Source organism: Apium graveolens, chromosome 11 (assembly GCF_009905375.1).
Source record: "Apium graveolens cultivar Ventura chromosome 11, ASM990537v1, whole genome shotgun sequence".
Classification (NCBI taxonomy): Eukaryota; Viridiplantae; Streptophyta; class Magnoliopsida; order Apiales; family Apiaceae; genus Apium; species Apium graveolens.
In genome coordinates this window covers 76,031,006-76,047,536 of record NC_133657.1, presented here as the reverse complement: position 1 = coordinate 76,047,536, position 16,531 = coordinate 76,031,006, and positions in this window count along the sequence as shown.

Here is a 16,531-nt window from a genome sequence, read left to right as displayed (position 1 = left end):
ATTAAAAGAAGATAGAAAGTTATCTTTGATATACATGTAGATTTTATAAAATCAATTCTGATATGTAACGCAAATGGAGTACTAATACACTAAATTTTGCCCAAAAAACAAGCCACGTTACGGAAAATGCCAGATACCAACTCTGAGTGTTACGTTGACAAATGGTGGACATAAATTGAACTCGCATTCAAAGAAATCTTATTTATAGAGGCTTAATCAAACCATTCTTTAACAGAGTTTCTACTACGCCAATTTCGAAACAAATTAAGCATCAAACATTTCCCATGTGATGAAAAACAAAAAAACACTCAATTTAAAATGTAACTTATGTAGCTCTCAAACAGAAAGAAATAGAATAATGCAGTCATGTAAACAAATACACAAACACCTTATGGGCACACTCAACACCATTTCTCAACTGATGCACGAAGAGTGTTTATAAACTCAAATTAAGCATATAACAAATTATATGAATATAGAGAATTAATCAGCTCATTAACAAAAGTTAGACATAGTGCTGTGTAGCTAAATATGTTGAATATATATAACATGATCGAGAGGAAGTAGAGAGATACTTACAGATTATGGAGACGCACTGCTATCAAATATAATAATAATTAAATATACTAGCCTATAATCCGTGCATCGCCGGTCTAATTTGAATTTTATACGTTAAAACCTATATTTTAAAAATCTTAATCTGAAAAAGCAACAAATATGTTTTTGACATTTGATATTAATAATTTATATTTTTTGGAAATATTTTTTTAAGTATCAAGGAAAAAGTATTTTTCTACAATAATATAATCTTCCACTTCAGGCTAGCACAAACAGTAGTCTAGCATACATCTAAAGCAGTACGAACTTTTTCTAAATTTTTATTTTGAATGTGTATAGTTCTTACCATAGTTTGGTCATTAAACTCGATAAAATATTCGAAGAATCCTGTGGCACGGTTGTTAGACACTGGAACTTGTTAGTAGAATAGATAATGACCCTGATCAAAGAGATATTTTGTGGCAAGGTTTTGATTTTCCTGACAACACGTTCCTACCAAGCATGAAGATCGGAAGCAAGATAGGGAAGAACTTGTAATAAATTGAATACACTATGGATGTTGACTGTTGAATTCTGTTCAATCATAAGATGTTTACGATAATACTGATCTAGTCATTTGTGTTTTACATGAGTAAATAACCAATTTACTTTTTACAATGTGAGTTTACTTCTATGTCTTAAAGAGTGACAAACTCTTATAATGAAAATAGTTGGTATATTGGCAAAAACTACTTTACTCAAGTGCAACTCAGGCTTAATCAACACACTATGCTCAAATAAGTTAATAACATGACTAAAATCGAGGGAATGCTATTAAAATATATGTGGAACTCAAGTGTCAAAGATATGGACACTTTCAAGTCAATTTTACAACTCATTTTATTTATATATGGACTTACAAAGTATAAAATGTTAAAATGAATCAGTAGAAAATAAGGACACATTCATTAACATTACCACCGTCAAAGGTAGGGTGATCAGGAAAGATACATGATGGTATTGATCGGAGTTCTAACTGCACTTGGATGCTCGATCTACTGTATCTTTTATTTTCCTAAATGGACTTTAACTTCAATAAAAGAGAAGCATCCAAGTACAACAATGGTATGATTGACACACTTCATTACGTGCAAGGAACAGAATATATAGGATGAAATTTAGTTATACCTTGGCTATACTTATCTGAAATGACATTTTGATATAAAATGAAAATAAACTGATGTTTATATTTTTCTGTTTTTTCAACTTGTAGATGTGTGGATTTGATTAGCTAAAAAGTTCAGATTTATTTATCACATGTTTACTGGACTAAATGAAACTTTCAACTTTGAGCTTTGACGATACAATATCATTATCAGATTTGGTATTGATAATTGATAATGGGAATGAAAATACCTTCTCGGGACCATGTTTTTAACCTTCTATTCCAGTCTCATGATTGTCTAGTACCCTAATTACCTGTATAACCTGTTCGGCACCGTAACTGACCCTTATTTGTATAACCAATTCAGCGAAATTAAGAGACAGGGGGAAATTGAGATTATGTTGGGCTTGCCGAGCAGGCCTAACTCCATATTAGTATGATATTGTCCGCTCTGGACCGAGCCCGCACGGTTTTTGTTTTTGGGCACCTCCCAAAAGGCCTCATACTAATTGGAGTTGTCTGACTGCTTATATTCTAGCAAACTGTCCCTCCCACAAACGATGTGGGACAACTCCTAACAATCTCCCCTTCACACATCGGGCCCGACACCTGTCAATTCTGCCACCTTCAGTGTAACCAGACTCCCCCTCGACCCATACTGAAAGTCCATCTGGCTATCTGCTCCCCCTAGGCCCATACTGGAAGGCTCGTCTGCCTTTTTCTTTGAGCCCATTCTGGGGCAAGCCCATATGCCTCTTTCTAGGTCCATTCTGGAGCCCACGTGAGATTGTTATGGACCGTTATAACCTGAAGCTCTGATACCACTTGTTGGGCTTGCTGAGCAGGCCTAACTCCACATTAGTATGATATTGTCCGCTTTGGGCCGAGCCCGCACGGGTTTGTTTTTGGGCACCTTCCAAAAGGCCTCATACTAATTGGAGTTAGCTGGCTGCTTATATTCTAGCAAACTGCCCCTCCCACAAATGATGTGGGACAACTCCTAACAATCTCCCCCTTCACACATCGGGCCCGACACCTGTCGATTCTGCCTCCTTTAGTGTGACCAGGCTCCCCCTCGACCCATACTGAAAGTCCATCTGGCTATCTGCTTCCCCTAGGCCCATACTGGAAGGCCCGTCTGCCTTTTCTTTGAGCACATTCTGGGGCAAGCCCATCTGCCTCTTTCTAGGTCACTTCTGGAGCCCATCTGAGATTGTTATAGATTGTTTCAACCATAGCTCGGATACCACTTGTTGGGCTTGCTGAGCAGGCCTAACTCCACATTAGTATGATATTGTCCGCTCTGGGCCGAGCCCGCACGGTTTTTGTTTTTGGGCACCTCCCAAAAGGCCTCATACTAATTGGAGTTGTCTGACTGCTTATATTCTAGCAAACTGCCCCTCCCACAAACGATGTGAGACAACTCCTAACATATTAGTATCTTGATTTAACAAACCTTAAATGCAACAAAGGATAAAGATTGGGATCAATTTGAGCTTCTTCGCACAGGATCAACAGAGGTAGTGTTCGAAGTTGAGGAAGTACGTGAGTTGTGGTAGATTTTGCTTGTAGTTGCGTGTATTATTTTTGTTAATATTTAAATAATTTTAAATTTTATTTATTTAATCATATAGTAGTTTTAATATATTTATATAAATATATAATAATTATAAAATTATAATAAAAATACTAAAAAAATAGAAAAAAGTTGTGATCGTAGTTTGATAACATAAGTTTTGGTCGGAGTTTAGCAGCATTAAGGCTCACTTACAAACTGGATGGCTTCACAGTGTATTATACAGTGAAGGCACAGAGACCGTTTGTACGAGCCCTGAGATATTTTTTTATTGATGGAGTTCTTTATAAAAGATCCTTCGCAATTCCCTATCTAAGTTGCGTCCTTACTTCCACATCATTATTCAGGGGAATGGATAAGATAATATTTTATGTCTCTACTTTCAAAAATGTCAAGAACCAGCTCTTCACCTTAACAGTAAAAATTTATCTCCGTCAAAGACGAAACTTTTTTTATGAATCGAAAGGTTGTTGGTACGAAGATAAGGGTCATTCTATGATGGTAACCATGAGTCTTCTACAATATTTAAGGACCGCTCATTTTCGACACGATAATCGATTTCTTGTTTTAGAACAAATTGAGCCTCTAATATGTTACGCCATATGTAGCCGGGGTTGGACCCAAAATTGGAATTGATAAAAGAACCATTGGGATAGTAACGAGTTTTGAACACTTTACTAACCAATTTTTTTGGATATTTCAACAGCCCCCACCCCTTGTTGCCAAGAAGAATAATATTAAAATCTCGAACGTTTCTAAAACCCATGTTTCCTTCAAATTTCTTCTTGCTCATGTTGTTCCAACTTAACCAGTGAATTCCTCTCTCTTTTTGCGAACTCGTTCTCCTCTAAAATTTGCACATTAACTTCTCAAGATCTTGACAGAGATCTAACGGTAACAAAAACATACTCATCGCAAAATCCAGTAATGTTTGTGCTACTATTTTTAGCCGCACTTCTTTAGCTCCTTTGGATAAAGTTTTTTTGTCCCACCTCCGGATCTTATCTTGCACTCCTTAATGTAAACAAAGATTGCAAATTTGTTCCTTTCGATAATATTAGGTAACCCAGGATACAAGCTCTGATCATTGACTTCTTGAAAATTAAGTTTAGAACGCAAGTCCTCCTTCAAAGAATTGCGTGTATTCTTGCTAAAAAAAACTGAAGACTTATTCACATTAATTTTATGGCCTGAAGCTTTTTCAAATAAACTCAACAGCTGCAAAATTTGCACTCTCCATACTAGCTTGACAGAAGAGATAAGAATCGTCCGCAAAAAATATGTGTGAAATAGGAGGAGCTGAACGTGCTACTTTTAAGCCTTTAATAAGCTTTTTGTTCTCATAGTCAGTAATAATAGCAATAAGGCCTTCAATACAAGTAAGGAACAAATATGCAGACAAATGATCTCCTTGTCTGAGACCCCTTAAAGGGATAATTAAACCAAAATTTATCCCCATATGTGAAATATGGTACTTGACTGATGAGACACGGCTAATACAAATTTACCACCTTATGATTGAAACTCAGCTTCTGTAGAATACTTGTAGAAAACTCCATTCTACTTTATTATGCGCTTTTGACATGTCAAGTTTCAGAGCCATCCAAGCTTCCTTCCCTCTCTTCTTAGAGGTCTGCAACCAACCAACAATGAAAGAGATGTATCTGGACCCTATATCACTGAGTAGAGTAGAGAGTCAACCGATGAAGATGCTCATCACAAGAGGAAAATGTGGGATAGAGAGTCCGTATGAGACAGGCGCCTCGAGCCCGTTGGAGGAAGGCAACCCGAATTTCCCAGACTTTCGAAGAAAGGATACGTGCTCATGAGGCAGAAGTCCTAATGCTAAGGAGGGATATGGAAATAAGTCGGGCTAGACAGCCAACGAGGGCCAACCTAGTTAGGGGAACTAATGGAACTGCTCAAGTCATCGATTTAAGGGAAACTCCTAGAAGAAAAATAATGGATATCCCTCAGGGAAACTCGTTCGAGTTGCTTCCCCTTGGAGACCCAGACGATACAACCCCGCCTTTCAGGGCAGAAATCATGAATACTCATATCACAAGGAAGTTTAAGATGCCGAATATAAAGGCCTATGATGAAACGAGGGATCCAACTAATCATGTCAGGACCTTCTCCAATGCATTGTTGCTGAATCCCGTGAATGATGCGATCAAATGGCGGACTTTTCCTCAAACCCTACCAGGCATGGCCCAAAGGTGGTATAGCCGCTTGCCACCAAACTCAATTGAATCCTTTAGAGATTTAAGTCAAGCTTTCATCAAGCAATCCATTAGCAGGAAGATGCATGAAAAAGACTCTGCTTCTTTCATAAGTATAGTGCAAGGGGCGAAGGAGTCTCTTACGGACTACTTAAATCGATTCACAAAAGAGGCCTTGAATGTCCCCGATCTACACGATAAGGTAGGTATGATAACACTGCAACAAGAAATCAATGATGAGTTCTTCAAAATGTCACTAGCCAAGTGGCCACCAGAAAATATGTTACAGCTCCAAAGTAGAGTAGGAAAGTATATCCAGGTTGAATAAAGTATGAAGAAAACATCTGTGAACAACGAGCCTACTGTGGCGCCCTCCAAACCCGGGTCAGAAGTTTGGGGTCCACACACAAACCTTAATTATAACCTGCTAATAACAATAATAAAGATAATAATAATATATGCAGTGACCCTACTTACCAACCACCACGGACCACAATAGGTTAAAGTATGCACACAAGCCAAACACACTAATATATTACAAACCGTTCAAATCCCAACTATTTCAAACTCAAACTAAGTATTAAACATTATTACAAACTTTTACAAACTTAAATTATCCCAAAAGAAGCCTACTAGCTCACCTTTCTCAACCTGAACCCCTAGCTCTCGCGCTGGACTGGGGATCCTTGCTACCAACTGGTTCCTTTTTAACTGGAAAGAATATAAACAACATCGCACAAATGAGCTAACTAGCTCAGCAAGTCACAATGACAAAACTGAGAATAATGATCATCAGGTGAATATGATTATGATATCAAGTGAACAATGGATTATGATTTAGAATTTGATATTATACTCTTAATTTAAAAACCAAGGTTAGGCTGCTGATCAGTCACACACTAACCCCGAGCAAGGCACACAACATTGCTCTAACTACTGGATCCAAGGCACACATTGGCCTAACTTGACCATTATATGGTCTGACCATGAATCTGGTCCACAATTTTATAAAAACCAATCCAATTCTAACATAATAACAGAATATGCAATAATAAACAACTAACCGAAATCATTAACAACAATAAATGTTTAACAATGAAAGGGTTTCAATCCTTGTAAGGATCAATAAGGCAATTTAAAAGCTTGGATGCTGGGTAATGAAAGAATTGGATAACAAAGGAATCAACATTTCAGGGTTTCAAAGATTTAGGCTTTCAAAGCATAGGATACAAAGATTGAATGTACAAGTAATTCAGTTCAGTGTTTGGGATTTTGTTTACATGTATTTGTGGAGTAATATCGTATACTTGAGATTTGTGTTTAGGTATACAACAATCAATGGTCTAGAAAAAATAAGGTTTATGGCTCGAGAACAATAACTGGAATCAGAGTTTAGGTTTCAGTGCTTCAAAGCACTTGCAATATCAATTTGACTATCAAATACTACAATATCTCGAGAAAGTTCAGAACACTTGCCTGATATTAGCTTACTATACTGCACTCGTTTCCAATCACAAGCGTCTTACTCTTCAACTATCTGTTTCCTTTTCCTACGTCTTGCCTCTTCTGCTCACATATCATAAGCATCTATCAATAATTTACTCATGGAATTATATTCAACACATACTTCTATCTACCTTTCGTTTTACCCAAATCCGATTAACGGATTGAAAGTTATGCAATAATCAAGTAAACACTGAATATATAGACCGATAGTCAATTAACAAGTCACATATAGCACATAATACATCACGTAATCAATGATATACTATTTATAAAGAAGTCTCGGGTCATAAATAGGCTTTCTGGTATTTAAAGTGATTTTTAAAACATTTTTCGGAATTAAAACGGGTCGTTGGATCAATTTCGGGTTAATAAACAGGGTTCGGTTGGCCAATTCTGGCTCCGAAATAATTTTAGAATAATTATCGAGCCTTGAAAATAATTTAGAATAATATTTTAAAGCTCGAAACTATTTTTCAGAATTTTTAAATCATTTTTAAATAGTTAAATCTAATTAAATAATTAATTAAAATCAATTAATAATTAATTAAATTAATTAATCAATTAATTTTCGAATTAATTGACCAATTAATCAATTAGAAATTAACTGAAATTAATTAACTAATTAATTTAGATTTATTTGTGAATTAAAAATAATTTTCAGAATTAAAATAATAATTTTTAGAATTTTCAGAAATTAAAAACGAATTTTTATAATAAAAATAAATAGGAAATATGATTTTTAAATATTTTTAAAACAGAAATCCAATTTTTGCAAAGTCTGGAAACTACAGGGATTAAACTGCATCGTTTTCAAAACTATAGGTACTAAACTGTAATTTTCCAGGGGGTCGCTGGAAAACAGTCGGGGATGGCCGGAGAACACGTTCCAGGGATGCTCAGGCCACCATCACCTCCAGATCACATCTACATAACACCAGGAACACAACCATGCAATCAATTCATCCTAACAATCCCTGAGTTTGCCGGAATTTGACCGTGAAATTTTCCAGTTTCCGGCGAACATCGGAAAACTTCAAAACACAACTCCCTTCTCTACAGACCTCGTTGGTTCATGAAACTTATACGGCTAGATTGCAAATTTCACAGAGAACACAACCCACTATAACACAACATCAACCTATCACAGAATAAGAAACCCCCAAATTTCAATTAAGAACATTCATACGGGTTATAAACCCTAATTTTAAAATTCGAAAATCAAACTCAAATTTGAACATGTTATTGAACTCCAAATCAGACGTATGACATATGAAAATCATCAGGAAAACAAGCTCTACAACATGCAATCATCAAATCATACAAACAATCATCCGAACAAAAATTTATATTTTTAATAAAATAAATTCAAAAATAAATAAATTTTTAGAAAAATAACCTTGATCTCTGCAGGTGTATGGATTACAGAATCTGGTAGAGCTCTTCAAGACCTTCAGATTGGTTACTCGAGCTTTCCAAACCGAATTCAATAACACCTCCAAATGCTTGTTTGATTCTTAGAACAGTTCTAGGAAATTAGGGTTTTTCTCTGAAAATTATATAATTATCTGTCTGCAAATGATTTTGATACGAAATAAAATACGGTAAAAGGCTATTTATAATTACGAAAAATTGGGATCCCGTTGGATCATTCCGGATATAAAACGGTACGTTTATTTGTAAAAACTGATCCAAACGGTATCGGTTTTCGGGATAATTATCCAAATCAGTACAATTTGTACTGCGGTCTTGGTCGCAGCGCCTGGTTACACGTATTACGAAGTGATAATTGTGATAGTTTAATAAAAAGCTCCCGTTTATCGAAAATACGGGTTTTATTGATATACTGAAACGAATATTGTATCGAAAATGTTGCGCCGGGACCCGCGCAGGACAAACCGTACGCCGGATCGAAAAAGTCGAAACATGGAAAATGCTCGGAATATTACAATTAGGTTAGGAAGGAGTTCTCGAAAGAGTTTCGAGTTCCAGAAACGTAACAACGGGTGACGTCGGTTGGTTTCCGTTTTTATAAAATAGATTGTAATTACCCGGAAAAAGATTTTAGAAATTTCATATGATTCTTATAAATCCATAAACCAACATAAAAATAATTCGGAAGATATGACAATTATCTATATTTTATTTTGGACATATAAAAATTAAAATACTCAATTAATATTATTTTTGAATATTCAAGTACAGATAACACTTAACAATTAGCTCACAGAATAGATACTGAACACACATAATAATTATATAATAGCAAAAATAATTACACGATATATCCCGGATATTACATCCTTCCCCCCTTAAAAGGATTCTGTCCTCAGAATTTCTAAGAAAACAAATGAGGGTACTTTTCTCTCATATCACTTTCTAACTCCCAGGTTGACTCTTCAACCTTTGGGTTTCTCTACAATACTCTTACTAACTTTACCACTTTATTTCTCAATACTTTCTCTCTTTCCTCTAGAATCTCTATCGGACTCTCTACATATGATAAATCTGCTTGAAGAAGTTCTATTGGCTCATATTCTATTACACGCCTGGAGTCTGGATTATATTTCTTAAGCATTGATATGTGAAAAACATTGTGAATGTGCTCCATGTGCGGAGGTAACGCCAACTCGTAAGCTACCTTGCCAATACGCTTTAGGATTTCAAAAGGTCCGACATATCTTGGGTTTAGCTTCCCTTTCTTCCCAAACCTCGTTAGTCCTTTCCACGGTGATACTTTCAATAATACCAAGCTTCCTTCTTTAAATTCCATATCTTTTCTTGACCGGCCTGCATATTTTCTCTGACGATCTTGTGCGGCTATTAATCTTTTCTGGATAATTTCAACAACTTCCTTTGTCTGCTGCACCAATTCAGGTCCGAGTATTTTGCGTTCTCCTACTTCGTCCCAATATACTGGAGATCTACATTTGCATCCATAAAGGGCTTCATAAGGTGGCATCCCAATACTGGCGTGATAACTGTTGTTATAGGCAAACTCTACCAGGGGTAAATGCTCGTCCCAACTTCCTTTGAAATCAATAGCACAAACACGTAGCATGTCCTCGATTGTCTGGATCGTTCTTTCACTTTGGTCATCCGTTTGGGGGTGATAGGCCATACTCATATTCAATCTTGTTCCCAAACATTCTTGAAAACTCTTCCAAAATCTTGAATTAAATCTTGGATCTCTATCAGATACGATAGACACTGGAACTCCATGACGAACTACGATCTCTTTCAAGTACATATGAACTAACTTGTCGAGCGAAAATCTTTCATTTATAGGCAGAAAATGAGCTGACTTGGTAAGTCTATCTACTATAACCCAAATGGCATCATGATTAGTCCTTGTCCTTGGTAATCCAACTATGAAATCCATGGTAATATGTTCCCACTTCCATTCTGGAATCTCCAATGGCTGTAGCAATCCGCTTGGTCTCTGATGCTCTGCTTTAACTCTCTGACAGGTATAGCATTTGCTAACCCATCCCGCAATTTCCCTCTTCATATCTGGCCACCAATAATTCTTCTTTAAATCTCTGTACATTTTGGTACTCCCTGGATGGATGGAATATCTTGAACTATGTGCCTCTTGTAAAATTTCATTTTTCAGCTCCGTTACTGGTGGAATCCAAATTCGTGAAGAAAACCTAAGAATACCTTGATCATCTTATTGCGTGCATAATTCCTCACCTACCAAACTATTTATATCTTGATCCATTACCTCTTTCTGGCATTTCTTTATTTTCTCCAATAACTCCGGTTGGAAAATCATACCGTACACTTTTGCTTCCTCAGGCTTGCAAATTCTAATCTCCAATTCTAATTTTTGAAATTCTTTATATATCTCTTCAGGTACGGATAACACATTTAACCTTTCCTTCCGACTTAACGCATCTGCTACAACATTCGCCTTACCGGGATGATAATTAATCGAGCAATCATAATCCTTGATCAATTCTAACCATCTCATTTGTCTCATATTAAGTTCCTTCTGGGTAAATATATATTTCAAACTTTTGTGATCCGTGAAAATCTCACATTTTTCTCCATATAAATAATGTCTCCAAATCTTCAAAGCAAATACTATGGCTGCTAACTCCAAATCATGAGTAGGGTACTTCTGTTCGTGTGGTTTCAATTGCCTTGACGCATACGCAATCACCTTGTCGTGTTGCATAAGAACACATCCTAATCCTTTGTAAGAAGCATCGCTATAAATTACGAAATTCCCTTGATCGTCTGGAAGTGACAAAACAGGTGTTGTGATTAATCTCCGCTTTAATTCCTGAAAACTTTCTTCGCACTTGTCATTCCATATAAAATTTTCATTCTTTCGTGTAAGCTTTGTCAATGGTGTTGCAATTCTTGAGAAATTCTGAACGAATCGTCGATAATATCCTGCCAATCCCAAGAAACTTCTTACCTCAGTGGGTGTTCTCGGTCTTTCCCAATTCGTAATTGCCTCGATCTTTGCCGGGTCCACTTTGATCCCTTAATTACTGACTATGTGTCCTAAGAACTGAACTTCCTGTAGCCAAAACTCACACTTCGACAATTTAGCATATAACTTCTTTTTCCTTAAAATCTCCAAAGTTGTCCTTAAATGTTCCACATGATTCTCCTCCGTCTTTGAATAGATCAAAATATCGTCTATAAATACTATAACTAACTTATCCAAATATTCCTTGAAAATTCTGTTCATCAGGTCCATAAACGCTGCTGGGGCGTTGGTCAATCCAAAAGACATCACTAAAAACTCGTAATGTCCATACCTTGTTCTGAAAGCTGTCTTTGGTATATCTTCTGGTTTGATCCTCAGTTGATGATATCCCGATCTTAAATCGATTTTGGAGAAATACTTGGCTCCCTTCAATTGGTCAAACAAATCATCAATTCTGGGTAACGGATACTTATTCTTGATTGTCAATTTGTTGAGCTCCCTATAGTCGATGCACAGTCTCATACTTCCATCTTTTTTCTTAACAAATAATACCGGGGCTCCCCACGGGGATATGCTGGGTCTGATTACTCCTTTCTCTAACAATTCTTGCAATTGCTTTGCTAGCTCTTTCATCTCAACAGGCGCCATTCTGTACGTGGCCTTGGATACTGGTTCGGTTCCAGATGCTAAGTCGATTGCAAATTCAATTTCTCTATCTGGAGGAAGTCCTGGTAACTCGTCGGGAAATACGTCTGGAAATTCTTTCACAACTGGAATATTTTCAAGTTTTGCTGGCTCCTGACTTCTGTCGATCACATGTGCTACGAAATGCTCACATCCTTGTCGTAGTAACTTCTTGGCTTGAATCATCGTTAAGAACTTCTTTACCTGCTTCTGTCCCTTGAATGTTACTATTCTTTCGTCTGGCGTTTTCACCATTACTTTCTTATTTCGACAATCTATCTGAGCATCATGCTTAGATAACCAATCCATCCCTAATATAACATCAAATTCTCCTAACTTAAACGGTATCAAATCTACACAAAACTTACTACCAGAAATCTCAATCTCACAATTCCCACAAACTTGGTTAACAGTTACACGTTCTTGATTTGCTAATTCCACAGTCATTATTTCATTTAAATACCCAACTGGACAATTTAACTTACTAACAAAATCTTGTGAAACAAACGATCGAGTTGCTCCCGAATCTATTAACACTTTGGCACATAAAGAATTCACATTAAGCGTACCTGCCACGACATCCATATCCTGGATCGCATCCTTCACCGACATGTCAAAAACTCTAGCCCTCAGAGTCTCATTCACTGTTGGGGTAGATCCTATAATCCTTAATGCATTACTGACTGGGGCTGGTGTCTTGCAATCCCTGGCTATATGTCCTGGCTTCCCACATTTAAAGCATGTAAACCAATGCCTGGAACCTTCACTGCTGGATTCCGGATAGGCTGATCCTTATTTGCTGGCTCTCTTGCTGGCTGATTTCGGCACTCCCTCGAGTAGTGCCCTTTCTGGTTGCATTTAAAACATACCACATTCAACTTGTTACAAACTCCCCCATGCTTCTTTCCACATACTTGATAATTTGGAAAAGTTAATCTCAATTGATTCGGCTGATTCACATTAGCTGGACGATTGCCCTGGCCTCCGTCTCCTGCATTTTGTCTCCTGAAATTAAAATTTCTCCCTGGCTGAAACTTGCCCTTCTTAAAATTTGGAAACTTCCCTGTTTGTGACTGATCCTCACTTCCCTTAACTTTCCTTTTCTTGCTTTCCTTTTCTTTCTGGAACGTCTCACTCTCTGTCTCTGCGATCATAGCTTTCTGTACAACCCCGGCATAGGTATCCAATTCAAAAATAGCTACCTTCCCTCTGATCCATGGCTTCAAGCCTTGCTGGAATCTCTTAGCTTTCTTTCTATCAGTATCAACATACGACGGCACATACCTTGACAATTCCTCAAACTTCCCCTCATAATCTGTTACCGACATGTTCCCTTGCTTTAATTCTAAAAACTTCAGCTCCATTTGATCCTGAACAAACTGAGGAAAATACTTTTCTAAAAACAATTCCTTAAACCTTTCCCAAGTAATAACATCTGTGCTTTCCAATGTCTTCACCATCTCCCACCAATAGGTGGCCTCATTCTTCAGATAGTAACTTACAAATTCAACCTTCTGCTCCTCTTTCACTTTTACCAAGGCAAATGCCTTCTATATTTCCTTTAACCACACATTTGCTTCAATTGGTTCTAAGGAACCCTTGAATTCTGGTGGGTTTACTGCCTGAAAAGTTTTGAAAGTTACCCGGGGATTGGTCTGTCTCTGCTGTTGTTGTGCCAGGTGAACTGTTTGTTGGGCCAAGATTTGAAGAATCTGGGCTATTGCTGGGTCCATGGGTCCTGGGTTCACATTCTGGTTTGTATCATCTTGGTAGTTATTGTTGTTGTTGGTTTCTTCATTCTGGGTGTTGGTGCGGGTATTTCTTCTAGGAGGCATTTTCTGTAAAGAATCAATCAATTTATTTAGCTTTTGAATCAAATCTTTGTATAAAAGAAAAGTTTTGTAAAAAAGGAATATCTCTTTTTGAAAACAGTTGTAACTAAGTAAATTGCATGCTTCTTTACAGAATATAAACAGTTATGGAAAACAGGGTACATGGTATCACAGGGTATACTGGTGCAATAAATAAGGTAAAGTAAAACAGGTGCAATAAAGTAAATGATAAACCCGGGTCAGAAGTTTGGGGTCCACAAACACACCTTAATTATAACCTGCTTATAACAATAATAAAGATAATAATAACTCAAACTAAGTATTAAACATTATTACAAACTTTTACAAACTTAAATTATCCCAAAAGAAGCCTACTAGCTCAGTTTTCTCAACCTGAACCCCTAGCTCTCGCGCTGGACTGGGGATCCTTGCTACCAACTGGTTCCTTTTTAACTAGAAAGAATATAAACAACATCGCACAAATGAGCTAACTAGCTCAGCAAGTCACAATGACAAAACTGAGAATAATGATCATCAGATGAATATGATTATGATATCAAGTGAATAATGGATTATGATTTAGAATTGGATATTATACTCTTAATTTAAAAACCAAGGTTAGGCTGCTGATCAGTCACACACTAACCCCGAGCAAGGCACACAACATTGCTCTAACTACTGGATTCAAGGCACACATTGGCCTAACTTGACCATTATATGGTCTGACCACGAATCTGGTCCACAATTTTATAAAAACCAATCCAATTCTAACATAATAACAGAATATGCAATAATAAACAATTAACCGAAATCATTAACAACAATAAATGTTTAACAATGAAAGGGTTTCAATCCTTGTAAGGATCAATAAGGCAATTTAAAAGCTTGGATGCTGGGTAATGAAAGAATTGGATAACAAAGGAATCAACATTTCAGGGTTTCAAAGATTTAGGCTTTCAAAGCATAGGATACAAGGATTGAATGTACAAGTAATTCAGTTCAGTGTTTGGGATTTTGTTTACATGTATTTGTGGAGTAATATCGTATACTTGAGATTTGTGTTTAGGTATACAACAATCAATGGTCTAGAAAGAATAAGGTTTATGGCTCGAGAACAATAACTGGAATCAGAGTTTAGGTTTCAGTGCTTCAAAGCACTTGCAATATCAATCTGACTATCAAATACTACAATATCTCGAGAAAGTTCAGAACACTTGCCTGATATTAGCTTACTACACTGCACTCGTTTCCAATCACAAACGTCTTACTCTTCAACTATCTGTTTCCCTTTCCTACGTCTTGCCTCTTCTGCTCACATATCATAAGCATCTATCAATAATTTACTCATGGAATTCTATTCAACACATACTTCTATCTACCCTTCGTTTTACCCAAATCCGATTAACGGATTGAAAGTTATGCAATAATCAAGTAAACACCGAATATATAGACCGATAGTCAATTAACAAGTCACATATAGCACATAATACATCACGTAATCAATGATATATTATTTATAAAGAAGTCTCGGGTCATAAATAGGGTTTCTGGTATTTAAAATGATTTTTAAAACATTTTTCGGAATTAAAACGGGTCGTTGGATCAATTTCGGGTTAATAAACAGGGTTCGGTTGGCCAATTCTGGCTCCGAAATAATTTTAGAATAATTATCGAGCCTTGGAAATAATTTTAGAATAATATTTTAAAGCTCGAAACTATTTTTCAGAATTTTTAAATCATTTTTAAATAATTAAATCTAATTAAATAATTAATTAAAATCAATTAATAATTAATTAAATTAATTAATCAATTAATTTTCGAATTAATTGACCAATTAATCAATTAGAAATTAACTGAAATTGATTAACTAATTAATTTAGATTTATTTGTGAATTAAAATTAATTTTCAGAATTAAAATAATAATTTTTAGAATTTTCAGAAATTAAAAATGAATTTTTATAATAAAAATAAATAGGAAATATGATTTTTAAACATTTTTAAAACAAAAATCCAATTTTTGCAAAGTCTGAAAACTACAGGGACCAAACTGCATCGTTTTCAAAACTATAGGTACTAAACTGTAATTTTCCAGGGGGTCGCCGGAAAACAGTCGGGGATGGCCGGAGAACACGTTCCAGGGATGCTCAGACCACCATCACCTCCAGATCACATCTACACAACACCAGGAACACAACCATGCAATCAATTCATCCTAACAATCCCTGAGTTGGCCGGAATTTGGCCGTGAAATTTTCCAGTTTCCGGCGAACATCGGAAAACTTCAAAACACAACTCCCTTCTCTACAGACCTCGTTGGTTCATGAAACTTATACGACTAGATTGCAAATTTCACAGAGAACACAACCCACTATAACACAACATCAACCTATCACATAATAAGAAACCCCCAAATTTCAATTAAGAACATTCATACGGGTTATAAACCTTAATTTTAAAATTCGAAAATCAAACTCAAATTTGAACATGTTATTGAACTCCAAATCAGACGTATGACATATGAAAATCATCAGGAAAACAAGCTCTACAACATGCAATCATCAAAT